At 45.8% G+C, this 13,269-nt stretch overlaps 1 pseudogene; it reads left to right on the forward strand.

The window, feature by feature from the left end:
- Positions 1-13,269, forward strand: part of LOC120039474 — a 22,299-nt pseudogene that overhangs the window by 8,614 nt on the left and 416 nt on the right.

The raw sequence follows: 13,269 nt of genomic DNA on the forward strand, positions 1-13,269 counted from the left end.
ATGCACTGTTTCAGTTTAATAGATAGTCAAGAACGCTCTAGATAACATGTAAACATTCTAACCAGCTCTGCTAGGGTGAGTAAAATGGTCAGAGTGAGGTGTTCTCCCATTTGTGTTTGGAAGTAGCTAGCTAGCAAAATAGCCAGTTAGCTTGGGTGCAGGCAAACTGCAGAAGGACGAGTAGGCTACAATTCCACATCGTTTATCAGTGCAATTATGACGGTCAACTAGCTGAAACAGTTTGAGAGGGTTTATTTAATGTTCCTTGGTTAGATTTTAGCTCATCTTGCTCTGGCTAGCATTAGTTGTTGATGATGTACATAACTGAGGGAGAGAGAGCCTAACTTTTCATGGTTGTTTGATCAATAGGACTGTAAAGTTCCCAAATGTAAGAGCACTCCTGTGGTATCGACATATTTTCAGAAATCCTATCGGATTTATTCAGACACCTTGACATTTTCCACCTTTTGTTAGGTTACAGCCTTATTCTAAAACTGATGAGGGGGAAAAAACAATTTCATAAATCTACACACAGTACCCCATAATGACAACACAATTTTTTTTGCTAATTTATAAAAAATAAAAAATAAACTGAAATTTCACATTTACATAAGTATTCAGACCATTATCTCAGTACTTTGTTGAAGCACCTTTGGCAGTGATTACAGCCTTGAGTCTTCTTGGGTATGACGCTACAAGCTTGGCACACCTGTATTTGGGGAGTTTCTCCCATTCTTCTTTGCAGATCCTCTCAAGCTCTGTCAGGTTGGATGGGGAGTGTTGCTGCACAGCTATTTTCAGGCCTCTCTAGAGATGTTTGATTGGGTTCAAGTCCGGGCTCTGTCTGGGCCGCTCAAGGACATTAAGAGACTTGTCCCGAAACCACTCCTGCATTGTCTTGGCTGTGTGCTTAGGTTCGTTGTCCTGTTGGAAGGTGAACCTTCGCCCCAGTCTGAGGTCCTGAAGCGATCTGGAGCAGGTTTTCATCAAGGATCTCTCTGTACTTCGCTTTGTTCATCTTTGCCTTGATCCTGACTAGTCTCTCAGTCCCTGCCACTAAAAAACCTCCCCACAGCATGATGCTGCCACCACCACGCTTCACCGTAGGGATGGTGCCAGGTTTCCTCCAGACGTGACGCTTGGCATTCAATTATCTTGGTTTCATCAGACCAGGGAATCTTGTTTCTCATGGTCTGAGAGTCTTTAGGTGCCTTTTGGCAAACATCAAGCAGGCTGTCATGTGCCTTCTACTGAGGAGTGGCTTCCGTCTAGTCACTCTACCATAAAGGCCTGATTGGTGGAGCGCTACAGAGCTGGTTGTCCTTCTGGAAGGTTCTCCCATCTCCACAGAGGAACTCTAGAGCTCTGTCAGAGTGACCATCGGGTTCTTAGTCACCTCCCTGACCAAGACCCTTCTCCACCGATTGCTCAGTTTGGCCGGGCGGCCAGCTCTAGGAAGAGTCTTGGCAGTTCCAAACTTCTTCCATTTAAGAATGATGGAGGCCACTTCTTGGGGACCTTCATTGCTGCAGACACTTTTTGGTACCCTTCCCCAGATCTGTGCCTCGACACAATCCTGTCTCGGAGCTCTACGAACAATTCCTTCGACCTCATGTCTTCGTTTTTGATTGAATCAATTGAATTTACCACAGGTTGACAACAATCAAGTTGTAGAAACATCTCATAGATGATCATTCACTTTGAACTGGACTGTGTGTTTACAGGCAGTAGGACCTGTCATCATTCACTATGAACTGGACTGTGTGTTTACAGGCAGTAGGACCTGCCATCAGTTGCAACAGCGCCACTTTAGATCATTAGAACGCATTTGCAAAAAGCCACAAAATACACCTACAGTCCCTTCAGAAAGTATTCAGACCCCTTGACATTTTCCACATGTTGTTAAGTTACAGCCTTATTCTAAAATTGATTAAATAAAAACAAATCCTCAACAATTTACACAATACCCCATAATGACATCACAATACCCCATAATGACAAAGCAAAACATGTTTTTAGATTTGTTTTGCAAATTTATTGAAAATAAAAAACAGATACCTGATTTACATCAGCCAATGTCACAAATTGCTATACAGAAACCTAGAGAGGAACCAGGCTATGAAGGGTGGCCAGTCCTCTTCTGGCTGTGCCGGGTGGAGATTTAACAGTACATGGCCAAGATGTTCAAATGTTCATAGTTGACCAGCATGGTCGAATAATAATAATCACAGTGGTTGTAGAGGGTGCAACAGGTCAGCACCTCAGGAGTAAATGACATTTGGCTTTTCATAGCCGATCATTCAGAGTTAGAGACAGCAGGTGCGGTAGAGAGAGAGAGAGTCGAAAAAAGCAGGTCCGGGAACAGGTAGCACGTCCGGTAACAGGTCAGGGTTCCATAGCCGCAGGCAGAACAGTTGAAACTGGAGCAGCAGCACGACCAGGTGGACTGGGGACAGCAAGGAGTCATCAGGCCAGGTAGTCCTGAGGCATGGTCCTAGGGCTCAGGTCCTCCGAGAGAAGAGAAAAAAGAGAGAGAGTTAGAGGGAGCATACTTAAATTCACACAGGACACCAGATAAACAGGAGAAATACTCCAGATATACAGACTGACCCTAGCCCCCGACACACAAACTAAAGGCCTACTGTAGTATGACCACTGTAGCTCTGATTGGCTATAGCGCACCGACCAGTCTGCGTAGACTCCGGTCTTTTATTAGGTTTTATTTACTGCAGTGTCTATTAATTGTCCAAACGCACAGCCATTTCCCCACTATATATTGCTATAGAATTTTCACATATATATTGCTATAGAATTTTCACACTATATATTGCTATAGAATTTTCACACTATATATTGCTATAGAATTTTCACACTATATATTGCTATAGAATTTTCACATATGCCTTACTCTACGTAATTCCAAAACATTCTAAGAATTTATGAAAACGTCAAAATGACCATATCTAATGGCTCGCTTGTCAGAAAAGTATTCATATTCTTCCTGGGGGTGTATATATGAACACATTTTAATAAGATTTCATGTTGTAAATACTGTCAGTTTCAACTTGAATCTCCTCTCTGTTTCCTCTCTCAGGACAGGAGGCCGCTGTTGGAGGACAGGTGTGAGTTCTACGCCAGTGGATCAGGGTACGCCTACGACAACTATTATACTGAGGTGAATCAGAGCACCCACACACACCCACACACACACACACACACACACACCCCCACACACACACACACACACACACACACACACCTCCTCCACAACTCCACCCCCACCTCCTCCACACACCTTCACCCCCCACCTCCTCCACACACCTTCACCCCCCACCACGCACTCACATCCTTCCTAAGTTTACTGTGTGTAAAAATCGTTGAATGACTTGCTTATGGCTTTCAGAATTCATTAAAGCTAGATGAAGTCTTTACAGAGTTAGTAAAAGTCGTGGGGTGGATCTTTCCCTTCCCACTCAGTACAGCGTGTTCACAGTGTTACCATGGAGATTGAGCCTGTGTCTGAAATAACACCCTATTCCTTTAATAGTGGAGGGGGGGGACATAGATCTATCTTTAGTCTGAGATAATACATAGTTAGGGTTATGGGGGGGACATAGATCTATCTTTGTCTGAATAATACATAGTTAGGGGTTATGGGGGGGACATAGATCTATCTTTAGTCTGAGATAATACATAGTTAGGGGTTATGGGGGGGACATAGATCTATCTTTAGTCTGAGATAATACATAGTTAGGGGTTATGGGGGACATAGATCTATCTTTAGTCTGAGATAATACATATAGTTAGGGGTTATGGGGGGGTAGATCTATCTTTAGTCTGAGATAATACATAGTTAGGGGTTATGGGGGGGGTAGATCTATCTTTAGTCTGAGATAATACATAGTTAGGGTTTATGGGGACATAGATCTATCTTTAGTCTGAGATAATACATAGTTAGGGGTTATGGGGGGACATAGATCTATCTTTAGTCTGAGATAATACATAGTTAGGGTTATGGGGGGGACATAGATCTATCTTTAGTCTGAGATAATACATAGTTAGGGGTTATGGGGGGGGTAGATCTATCTTTAGTCTGAGATAATACATAGTTAGGGGTTATGGGGGGGACATAGATCTATCTTTAGTCTGATATAATACTAGTGAGGTTATGGGGGGACATAGATCTATCTTTAGTCTGAGATAATACATAGTTAGGGGTTATGGGGGGGACATAGATCTATCTTTAGTCTGAGATAATACATAGTTAGGGGTTATGGGGGGGACATAGACTATCTTTAGTCTGAGATAATACATAGTTAGGGGTTATGGGGGGACATAGATCTATCTTTAGTCTGAGATAATACATAGTTAGGGGTTATGGGGACATAGATCTATCTTTAGTCTGAGATAATACATAGTTAGGGGTTATGGGGGGGACGTAGATCTATCTTTAGTCTGAGATAATACATAGTTAGGGGTTATGGGGGGGACATAGATCTATCTTTAGTCTGAATAATAATATACATAGTAGGGGTTATGGGGGGGACATAGATCTATCTTTAGTCTGAGATAATACATAGTTAGGGGTTATGGGGGGACGTAGATCTATCTTTAGTCTGAGATATACATAGTTAGGGGTTATGGGGGGGACATAGATCGATCTTTAGTCTGAGATAAATCATAGTTAGGGGTTATGGGGGGGACGTAGATCTATCTTTAGTCTAGATAATACATAGTTAGGGGTTATGGGGGGGACATAGATCTATCTTTAGTCTGAGATAATACATAGTTAGGGTTATGGGGGGGACGTAGATCTATCTTTAGTCTGAGATAATCATAGTTAGGGGTTATGGGGGACATAGATCTATCTTTAGTCTGAGATAATACATAGTTAGGGGTTATGGGGGGGACATAGATCTATCTTTAGTCTGAGATAATACATAGTTAGGGGTTATGGGGGGACATAGATCGATCTTTAGTCTGAGATAATACATAGTTAGGGGTTATGGGGGGGACTTAGATCTATCTTTAGTCTGAGATAATACATATTTAGGGGTTATGGGGGGGACATAGATCGATCTTTAGTCTGAGATAATACATAGTTAGGGTTATGGGGGGGGGGGGGGTAGATAATACATAGTTAGGGCTTATGGGGGGTAGTATCAGCTTTAGAGTCTGATATAATACATAGTTAGGGGTTATGGGGGGGACGTAGATCTATCTTTAGAGTCTGAGATAATACATAGTTTAGGGGTTATGGGGGGGACGTAGATCTATCTTTAGAGTCTGAGATAATACATAGTTAGGGGTTATGGGGGGACATAGATCTATCTTTAGTCGAGATAATCCATAGTTAGGGGTTATGGGGGGGACGTAGATCTATCTTTAGTCTGAGATAATACATAGTTAGGGGTTATGGGGGGGACATAGATCTATCTTTAGTCTGAGATAATACTAGTTAGGGTTATGGGGGGGACATAGATCTATCTTTAGTCTGAGATAATACATAGTTAGGGGTTATGGGGGGGACATAGATCGATCTTTAGTCTGAGATAATACATAGTTAGGGGTTATGGGGGGGACATAGATCGATCTTTAGTCTGAGATAATACATAGTTAGGGTTATGGGGGGGGGGGGGGGTAGATAATACATAGTTAGGGCTTATGGGGGGGTAGATCTAGCTTTAGAGTCTGAGATAATACATAGTTAGGGGTTATGGGGGGGACGTAGATCTATCTTTAGAGTCTGAGATAATACATAGTTAGGGGTTATGGGGGGGACGTAGATCTATCTTTAGGTCTGAGATAATACATAGTTAGGGGTTATGGGGGGGGACGTAGCTATCTTTAGAGTCTGAGATAATACATAGTTAGGGGTTATGGGGAGGGGGACGTAGTCTATCTTTAGAGTCTGAATATAACATAGTTAGGTTATGGGGTGTAGATAATACTATTAGGGGGTTATGGGGGCAAGATAGAGCCTGAGAATACATTTAGGGGTTATGGGGGCATAGAGTCTGAGAATACATAGTTAGGGGTTATGGGCGTTTACAGGTTACCTGCAGCCTTAGGGACGGGTTGGCTGTGGGTTTTTTTCTCGGGCTCTCTGGCGCCATCTACTGACAGTTACATATTTGTTATTTGCTGCCATAGCAATGTCTCTTTGTCTCTGTTCTGTCTGTCTGCAGGTAAAGTGCAGCTCATTCAACAGTGAGTGTAAAGTGAGAATGAAGAGCAACACTGCTTACTCTGTGTGACCTGTACAGCTGTGAGAGGTAAGGAAACAACCTGTGTGTTTGTGTGTGTGTGTGTGTGTGTGTGTGTGTGTGTTCATGTTTTGCGTTCAAGCGCGGAGGTGTGTGTGGTACTGTCTGCTGTCTCCTCTCTCCTCCAGTCCAGACCACACATACCCAGTACTATGAGTTCACTCTGTCCTCCTCTCTCTCCTCCCCAGTCCAGGATACCATACCCAGTACTATGGAGTTCACTCTGTCTCCTCTCTCCTCCTCCAGTCCAGACCACCATACCCAGTACTATGAGTTCACTCTGTCTCCTCTCTCCTCCTCCAGTCCAGACTACCATACCAAGTACTATAGTTCACGGGGGTGAGTAGCTGCTGGGATGTGGTCCATCTCCATCGTCTGCTGTGGGTCTGTGTGGTGCTCAACATAATGGGCCTGTTCCTGGGAATCATCACAGCTGCTATACTGGGGGCTTACAAGGACCTGGTGGGCACACACACACACACACTATATGTATACACAGTGAAGGTCGACCGATTATCGGAATGGCCGATTAATCGGGGCCGATTTCAAGTTTTCATAACAATCGGAAATCGTTATTTTTGGGCGCCGATTTTTTTAAATTTATTTAAAATTAAAAAAAATACACCTTTATTTAATCTTTATTTAACTAGGCAGTCAGTTAAGAACACATTTCTATTTTCAATGACGGCCTAGGAACGAGGCAGAACGACAGATTTTTAACCTTGTCAGCTCGGGGAAACCAATCTTGCAACCTTACAGTTAACTAGTCCAATGCTCTAACACCCTGATTACATTGCACTCCACGAGGAGCCTGCCTGTTAGCGAATGCAGTAAGCCAAGGTAAGTTGCTAGCTAGCTAAACTTATCTTATAAAAACAATCAATCAATGACTGTCATTGCTCCAATGTGTACTAACCATATCAATGCCTTTCTTAAAATCAATACACAAGTATATATTTTTAAACCTGCATATTTAGCTAAAATAAATCCAGGTTAGCAGGCAATATTAACCAGGTGAAATTGTGTCATTTCTCTTGCGTTCATTGCACGCAGAGTCAGGTAGTAATACACAGTTTGGGCCGCCTGGCTCTTTGCGAACTAATTTGCCAGAATTTTACGTAATTATGAAAACATTGAAGGTTGTGCAATGTAACAGGAATATTTAGACTCATGATGCCACCCGTTATATAATAACGGAACGGAATAAACGTTTTGTTTCGAGGTGATGTTTCCGGATTTAGTCAAAGGTATATGGTTTAGAGAGAAATATGTCCGCGTTATAATTCCTGTAATAACTTGCGGCTGAATTTGAAAGGGGTTCCTTCATTATTTTACCGTTCATGTCTTCCATAAGAATGTCTTGATCTACTTCAAATAAGGTCTGTGTTTCGTGCAGGCTTAAACCGCCTCGACGTTTTAATACCCGTGTAAATCTCACTAGGATAAGGTACCAACATATTTTCATAAATCCACTCTACAATTTTTTTTATCTTTGCTTATATTCAGCCATTTGATCAGAGTTACCTTGTTCCTATGGATATCTACACAGTTTATAAAATTGGCACGGTGATGTAAGCCTACACGAAACACAGACCTTATTTTAAGTGAATCATAAAATATCCTGTGGAATAAATGAAGGAACCCCTTTTCAGATTTTGCTAGAAGGTGTCATGGGAATTATGACTCGCACTTTGGTTGTCAATTCTTACCATGCCTATTATTAAAATAGGATTTCCTGCATATAGAAATTAAAGTTTTTGTTTTCAACATTCATCACAGGTAACTTAAACTCTATTTTTATTCAAACAGTTGAGAGTATTTGTCTCCTAAGCAGACTCTTCAGTATCATTGTCACTTCAGAGCTGTGTGCGTGTGTGTATTTATGTATTATATTAAGTTAAAATAAAAGTGTTCATTGTTCATTTCAGTATTGTTGCAATTGTCATTATTACAAAATGTGTGTGTGTGTATGATATATATATTATATTATTATTTTTTTTTTTTATAAATCGGCCGATTAATCGGTATCGGCTTTTTTTGTCCTCAATAATCGGTATCGGCATTGAAAAATCATAATCGGCTCGACCTCTAATACACAGTAACCTAGAACACAGTCTGTTTGTTAGGTAGCTATTTCATTTGTTATTGTGACACTAACTATATGTATTCCTCTCTCTTCCCCCTTCTCTCCTCTCTCCCCTCTCTCCTCCTCTTCGCTCTCCCTCTTTTCCCTCCCCTCTCCTCTCCCTCCCTCTCTCTTCCCCCTTTCCCTCGTCCCCTTCCCTCCCCTCTCTCTCTCCTTCCCTCTCCTCCCGTCTTCTCTCCTCCCCCTCCCCTCTCCCTTCCCTCCTCTCTTCCTCCCTTCCTCTCCCTCTTTCCCTTCCCTCTTTCTCCCTCCCTCCCCTCCCTCCCCTCTCCCTTTCTCCCTCCTTCCCCTCCCTCTCCTCTCCCCTTCCCCCTCCCTCCCCTCTCTCCCTCCCTCCCCTATCCCTTCCCCTCCCCCCTTCCCCCCCTCTCTCCCTCCTTCGCTCCCCCTCTTTCCCTCCCCTCTCCCTTCCCTCCTTCCCTCTCTCTCTCTTTCTCCCTCCCCTCTCTCTCTCTCTCCTCCCTTCCCCTCCCCACCCCTCCCCTTCCTCTCTCCTCTCCCTCCCTCCCCTCTCCCTTCCCCCATCGCTCTCCCCCCTCTATCCCAATTTCTCCTCCTTCTCCTTCCCTCCCCTCTTTCCCCCTTCCCTCCCTCCCTCTCTCCCTTCCACTTCCTCTCTCCCCTCCATCTCCCCTTTCCTCCTTCTGTCTCCCTCCCTTCCCCCTCCTTCCTTTCCTCCTTCTGTCTTCCTCCCCTCCTCCCCCCTTCCTCCTTCTGTCTCCTCTATCTCAGGCTCCTGCCCCCAGATGTCCCCCAGTCCCCACCCACCCCCCACATCATGTATAACCCCACCCAGCACGTGGTGACCTACGCTGGCTTCTCTGCCCCAATCGAACAGGGCCCTGCCCGCCTACCCCAACTACCCCGCTTTGCCCATGCAGGTAAAAAATAACCCAACTACCCCACTCTGCCCCTGCAGGTTAGACCCCAACTAAAATAGTATTTCCAAAGCTTCTCGTCATCCAGGGATATGAATGTCTCCTCTCTGTGTCTCTCTCCTCTCTCTTCTCTCTCTCTTTGTCTCTCTCTCCTGACCGCTCGTCTCTCTCTCTCTCTCACTCTGTTGTTCTCTCTCTTCCTCTTCCTCTTCTTTCTCTCTGTCTTTCGCACACACACAGCAGTTACCAGGCCCCCTCCACCCCCCAGCCCGGCCTGGAGATGACCCTGACCCCCCCATCCTCTCCGTCAGAGGAGAGCCAGAGCCAGCCTTCTCCCAGGCCCCCAGCCAGCCCACCTTCAGACTGGCTCCCAGGACCCTGGTCAGGGTTACATGCTAACACACCCAACCCCCTTCCCTCTTACCCTTGCCCCGTCTACGGGCCCTCCGGCTTCGAGAAGCCCCCTCCTTATGCATGCTGAATGCCAACTGACCTTTAGCCTTTGACCTATAGGCCAGGGTAAGAGGCTAATGTCCAGAAACAACCCTAGCCTCTGTCGCGGTCAGCACAGACATGAAGGAATCAGCTAGGTGTGACCAGCTTCCATATATCCTTTCAATCAATCAATATGGCTTCCATATAAACAAATACATCCTTCCAATCATTGCTTCTTCACTGGCCAGCATGTGATTCTTTAGATCTGCACCAACAACGAGTTAGGGAATAAAAGGGACTAGGATACATGGGGCTAGGGGGAAAGGAACTAGGATAAGGGACTAGGGCTTCTTTTCTGGACTACGGCCAGGTAATGTAGCACAATCAGGTGTTGGTCGGTTACTTTTCAAATGGTACCTGTCCAAAATGGTAATTATTGGATTACTCAAACACAGTAAAGTAATAACTGATTCTTTTACAATTAGATTAGAGGCATTTGAAGAAGACAAACTGGCATACTAATCAATTGAACAACATTTATTGCAGGATAAATCAATGGGAAAGAGGTTCCAGAAACAGAGGCCCCTAGCCTCTTACCTGGTTAGAGGTTAGCACAGGACCTGAAGGAACCAGATTGGTGTGATGGCTTCCATTTACCTTTCCAATCATCGAGATATGGCTTCCCATTTACCCTTCCAATCAATCAGATATGGCTTCCATATACCCTTCCAATCAATCGATATGGCTTCCATTTACCACCCTTTCCAATCAATCAGATATGGCTTCTCCATATACCCTTCCAATCAATCAGATATGGCTTCCATTACCCTCCAATCAATCAATTGGCTTCCATTTACCCTTCCAATCAATCAGTATGGCTTCCATTACCCTTCCAATCAATCAGATATGGCTTCCATATACCCTTCCAATCAATCAGATATGGCTTCCATTTACCCCTCCAATCAAATCAGTATGGATTCTTCCATATACCCTTCCAATATCAGATATGGCTTTCCATTACCCTTCAATCAATCAGATTATGGCTTCCATTACCTTCCCTTCAATCAATCAGATATGGCTTCACATATACCCTTCCAATCAATCAGATATGGCTTCCATTTACCCCTTCCACAATCAGATAGGCTTCCATACCCTTCCAATCAATCAAGATGGCTTCATATACCCTTCCAATCAATCAGATATGGCTTCCATTTACCCTTCCACTCAATCAGATATGGCCTTCCATTACCCTTCCAATCAATCAGATATGGGCTTCCATATACCCTTCCAATCAATCAATATGGCTTCCGAATACCACTTCCAATCAATCAGCATATGGCTTCCATATACTCTTCCATCAATCAGATATGGCTTCCATATACCTTCCAATCAATCAGATATGGCTTCCATTTACCCTTCAATCATTGCTTCTTACCCAGCTATCAGATTCCTCCAGAACTCCACACAACAACGAGGTAAGAACTAGAAGGGACTAGGAGACTAGGGACTAAGAGATTAGTGCTAGAAGACAAGGGGCTAGGAGAAGGCGCTAGTGCGTGTTTTTTGGACCAGCCAGAGAATGTAGCAGAAGACACCTCACAGACAGATAACCATGACAGAGAAGACTTCTGGACTTTAATAATATCTATTAATGTAGTGCAGGTTAGACCCCAACTACCCCACTTCTGCCCTGCAGGTTAGACCCCAACTACCCACTCTCTCTGCCCCTGTAGGTTAGACCCACAACTACCCCACTCTGCCCTCGCAGGTTAAACCCCAACTACCCCCATTCTGCCCTGTAGGTTAGACCTCAACTACCCCACTCTTGCCCTGTAGGTTAGGACCCCAACTAAACTACCCCATTCTGCCCCTGCAGGTTAAACCCCAACTACCCCACTCTGCCCCCTGTAGTTAGACACCCCCATAACTACCCCATTCTGCCCTGTAGGTTGACCCCAACGTACCCCATTCTGCCCTGTAGGTTAGAGACCCCAACTACCCCACTATGCCCTGTAGGTTAGACCCCACTACCCCCACTCTGCCACTGCAGGTTAGTTACCCCAATAATTACCCCACTTGCCCCTGCAGGTTAGACCCCAACTACCCCTCTGCCTCTGCAGGTTACAACCCCAACTACCCACTCTGCCCTGAGGTTAGGACCCCAACTACCCACTCTGTGCCCTGCAGGTTAGACCCCAACTACCCACTCTGCCTGAAGGTTAGACCCCAACTACCCCACTCTGCCCTGCAGGTTAGCCCCAACTACCCCACTTCTGCCCTGTAGGTTAGGACCCCAACTACCCCACTCTGCCCCTGCAGTTAGACCCCAACTACCCCATCCCCTCTCTCTCCCTCTTGCCCCTGCAGGTTAGACCCCAACTACCCCATCTCTGCCCTTAGGTAGGTTAGACCCCAACTAGTAGACCCCACTCCCTCGCACACTCTGCCCTGTAGGTTGACCCCCAACTACCCCACTCTGCCTGTAGGTTAGACCCCAAACTACCCCACTCTGCCCCTGCAGGGTTAGACCCCAACTACCCACCTGCCCTGCAGGTTAGACCCCATAGCTACCCCACTCTGGCCTGCAGGTTAGTCCCCAACTACCACCTATCTGCCCTGTAGGTTAGACCCCAACTACCCCCACTCTGCCCTGCAGGTTAGACCCCAACTACCCCACTCTGCCCTGCAGGTTAGAACCCAACTACCCACTCTGCCCTGCAGGTTAGGTCCCTCCATCTACTAACCGCCACCTTGCCTGCCATTCTTACCCCATCTGCCCTGTAGGGTAGACCCAAATACCCACGACTCTGCCCCTGCAGGTTAGACCCCCAACTACCCCATCTCCACCATTCTGCCCTGAGTTAGGCCCCAATACCCCACTACCTGCCCTGCGGTTAGACCCCAACTACCCCATCTCCTGACCGCCGACCGTAGTTTTAGACACCCCAACTACCCCACTCTGCCCTGCTGCCCCTGCAGGTTAGACCCCAACTACCCCACTCTGCCCTGAGGTTAGACCCCAACTACCCACTCATGCCCCCTGCAGGTTAGTCCCCAAACTAACCTACCCACTCTGCCTGTGTAGGTTAGACCCCAACTACCCCACTCTGCCCTGCAGGTTAGACCCACAACTACCCCACTCTGCCCTGCAGGTTAGAGGACCCAAACTACCCACTCCTGATCTCTGCCCTGCAGGTTAGACCCCAACTACCCCATTCTATTCTGCCCCTGGTAGGTTTCGGCCCCAACTACCCCACTCTCCCCCCCACCTCTGCCATAGGTTAGACCCCACTACCCCACTCTGCCCTGTAGGTTAGACCCCAACTTACCCATACTGCCCTGAGGGCAACGATCTCACTCTGCCCTGTAGGGGTAGTACCTAGTAGGATAGACCCCCAACTAACCCCAACTACCCCACTCTTCATTTCTCCTCAACCGTCTCTTCTCCTCTTTGAGACAATGCGAGCTTAGTTCCTGCGTGGCCAGTCTCACGCAGGAGGTCGTTCGTGGCTTTTTTTGCGATGATTACGTGCTGTCTCTGGTG

The sequence above is a fragment of the Salvelinus namaycush genome, unplaced genomic scaffold, assembly GCF_016432855.1.
Source record: "Salvelinus namaycush isolate Seneca unplaced genomic scaffold, SaNama_1.0 Scaffold274, whole genome shotgun sequence".
NCBI classification, from domain to species: Eukaryota; Metazoa; Chordata; class Actinopteri; order Salmoniformes; family Salmonidae; genus Salvelinus; species Salvelinus namaycush.